The sequence below is a fragment of the Trachurus japonicus genome, chromosome 21 (genome assembly GCF_045865225.1).
Source record: "Trachurus japonicus isolate A0001 chromosome 21, Traja_1.0".
Classification (NCBI taxonomy): domain Eukaryota; kingdom Metazoa; phylum Chordata; class Actinopteri; order Carangiformes; family Carangidae; genus Trachurus; species Trachurus japonicus.
The window spans coordinates 7642336-7645590 of record NC_140927.1 but is presented as its reverse complement, the minus strand read 5'-3'; the positions used below and the strand labels follow the sequence as shown (position 1 = coordinate 7645590).

The 3255-nt window shown below is 44.6% G+C and overlaps 1 long non-coding RNA gene across 1 annotated transcript; it reads right to left on the bottom strand.

Moving 5' to 3' along the window:
* Window positions 1–383: 383 nt before the first annotated feature.
* On the bottom strand, window positions 384–2471 carry LOC146964728 (uncharacterized). Its single transcript, XR_015034587.1, has 3 exons — window positions 2320–2471; window positions 1981–2076; window positions 384–663 (listed from the first exon to the last, which is right to left on the bottom strand). It is a non-coding gene; the product is annotated as an uncharacterized LOC146964728 (long non-coding RNA).
* Between the last annotated feature and the right edge of the window lie 784 nt (window positions 2472–3255).

The following is a 3255-nucleotide window of genomic DNA, read 5'->3' as shown; positions in this document are numbered from 1 at the left end:
CTGTGTGTGCAGCCAAGGGATGCGCGTGAATGTGGTGACGTAGCACGAGGACCAATTGATGCCTGACAAGGGCGGGGGCTGCTAACTCATGGTGCGTTCAAGGAAACTCGTACTTTGTGTTTTTCCTTCCTGTGAAGTCATACCAGTTCGATCTGGTACGAGTTCACGGGTCGGAAGTTACGAGTGGCCGTTATAGGGAACTTTCACAGACAACAGGACGGTAAAAACACGAGCTACGGGTTACCTGGAACGCTACCAAGTCGTAGTTGTGACTTGAAGCTGTAACTTACGGTTTCAAAAGCCTGCCTTGAACACAGCATTAGCCGAAACGGCCGTGCCGCTGTTATCTGCTTTAACTGCATATAGCTGAAATACACCAAGAACAATGACATTTTGCATCCATCTAAAATGCACCAAGAACAGTGACACTTCACATTAAAATTCCACAACAGTAAACAATACCAAGTGCAATTTCACTATCACTATTCACTATAACTCTTATGTAAGCATTAAGACAATAGTACATCAGGGTGAGCGCAGTCTGTGACTGCCCTCAAACACAATCCTGACATCCACTGACCCATCTTGGTTCCACAGCAGGTAAATCTTCATCACCTCATCTGCAAATTCCTCTTGAACACCGACAGATCCATCAGCAGCATCCTGCAGACATTGTTAAGATAACCGTTAGGAGCTCACTTTCAACCTGCATGTTACAAGACAAATACTACCACCGCACCTACTAACATTAAGAGTGTAACAGGACATAAAGAGGACAACCTGAACAATACTACTGTGATAGTATTGTGGTAACTCTAAAACTAACATTGCTAAAGGGATATTTAGGATATTTTTTACATGAAGCTGTATGACATCCTTATTAGTAGTTACGTGCATCAACAGTGACCCCAACTGTGTCCTGTGAGCAGAGTTCCGGCCTGGTTTTGGTGCTGACGAATGTAGTCCGGCTAGTTGGCTGGGGTCACTAAAATAAAGCAATATGCATTCAAAAGAGTGATACATTTGCATCACAAAACCGTTATCCACGAAAAAGTCTAACCTCACAATTGCTAGGCGCTATTTTCTCTCCCTTCGTATCACTGCGCGCTGCCGCCTGTAGACAGCTGTGCACGTTTCCATCACCTGTTTCACAGAGTTTACTGCTCGGATAGTTAACGTAAACATAAGTGATGAAGCCATCCCTTGTTTTAGCACAGAGCCAAAGGGATACCTTAATGAATCTGAATATGATGCTGAACTTCGTCAGATGGAGTTGGAACAGAGAAGACAGGGTGGCGGGTGATCAGTAATGCAGCACAGTGCATGGTGGAAGATCAGACTGACAAACGTACTCAGACAGACATAGTGCATCACCTGCAAGGACATTGCTGCTGAAAAAAAAAAATAGAATGGCGCTACATTCTCCAGCCAGCTGACCTGTAGCTCACCTGCGGCTCACCTGCAGCTGTCAGAGGAGCCTCTGCTAGTTCTAACTGCCATCTGAACACCGGTCAGCTGAGCCAGAGCACAGTGGACGTGGCTGGTGTGTAGGCTCGCTATATGTTTTATAACGGCAAGAAAAACAAATCATCCTCAATCGCTGATTGTCTGATATTCTGTGTTCATTTGTCGGGCTGATCTTCCATCACGGACTGTGCTGCATTACTGTCCAACTTCAGCAACTTCAGAAAATAGCACCTGGTGATTGTGAGGTCAGACTTTTTCATGGATAACGGTTTTGTGATGCAAATTATTACTCTTTTGAACGCATATGGTTTTGAGAAGCAAAACGCTTTATTTTTGTGACCCCAGCCAACTAGCCGAACTTGCTTCGTCTACACCAAAACCAGGCCGGAACTCTGCTCACACGACGCAGTCGGGGGAAAGTCACTGTTGATGCACGTAACTACTAATAAGGATGTCATACAGCTTCATGTAAAAAGATCCAAAATATCCCTTTAAATACAGTATTAAACTAACCTCAATGTCATTGAACAAGGCACTGGCATCTTCTTCCAGATGGTTGATCAGAAATCAGATGACAACCTCCCGCGTCCGTTGAATGGGGATTCCACTCTGCAGAGTATTACATTTTATTAGTTGCTGAAAGACTTATTCAAGCGTTTAAGAGTTTTGCTTTTCTGGAAAAACAGTACTAACATGTCAAACATTTCAACTGAATTTACATTAGAGGAGGAAACCAATACAGATGTATTGTATGTAATTAACTTAAAGGAGAGAAATGTGAATGAGACAGGTGAAGTTATGATTAAAGCAGTTAATGCAGAAATTGAATAGGTCGAGAATACATTTTAATACCTGAAGTAGAACACTCATTTGGGTCAGACGTCTCTCTCCTGCGGCACCATCCTTCAGCAGTTCAGGTGTATTGAAGTCCAACATTGCCATGAATTATAGCTCAAGATTCAGTGTGGTGATCCTCAGAAATTCTGCGCTAACCTGAAAGAGAGATGAGAAAAGAGAAAAAAAGTGGTATAATCTATTGTCATTCAGCACTCAAAAAAGAGTTGTAATGAGATGAATAAGATGCAAGACTGTTCCATATATTTTCTAATAGGATGTACACTGCTATCCCATAAATTCTCTGCTTACAGGGTTTCCCCCAGTGTATTATGAGCCTGGCCAGGTCTTACTTGCCCCACTGCCAGGCTAAGCATCGTTTATTTATTTTTTTTTAAATCAGTTTTTATACTCCATAAACATGTGATCAGGTGTCTTTTTCATCACCTGACAACGTCACAACTTCGTCGCGCATAACGGGGCACGTCGTCACGGACATCCTGCTCCTCAGACCGCTGCTTCACCAGCTGAGCGAGAGGAGCGGACCGAGTCCACGTTAACGTGAGCCGATCCGCGGCTGCAAGAGGCTCAATCAGCTGATGTAGCAGCTGTTAGCTGTTAGCACGTCGTCTCCTGCAGCTGTGAATGCGCAGCTACGGCGTCACTATGAGAGCCCGGCCACTTGATACATCACGCGCGCCGTACAGAAATCACTCACGTTTGTAACCACGGATGCAGCCCTCGTCCAAGTAACGTTCAACCAGCAGCCACAGAAACAAAGCCCCCCCCGCCCCCCCCCCCCCCTCCCTATGCTCAGCATGCGCTATGAAAAGCCTCGTCATGTCTGAGCATGTTGTGGAGTGCTTATTGATGAATAAATTACCCATTTTGCATCCATTTTAGGTGGCGTTAGCTATATAAACGGTGCCTTAGCTGTGTGTTAGCTGAGCAGTT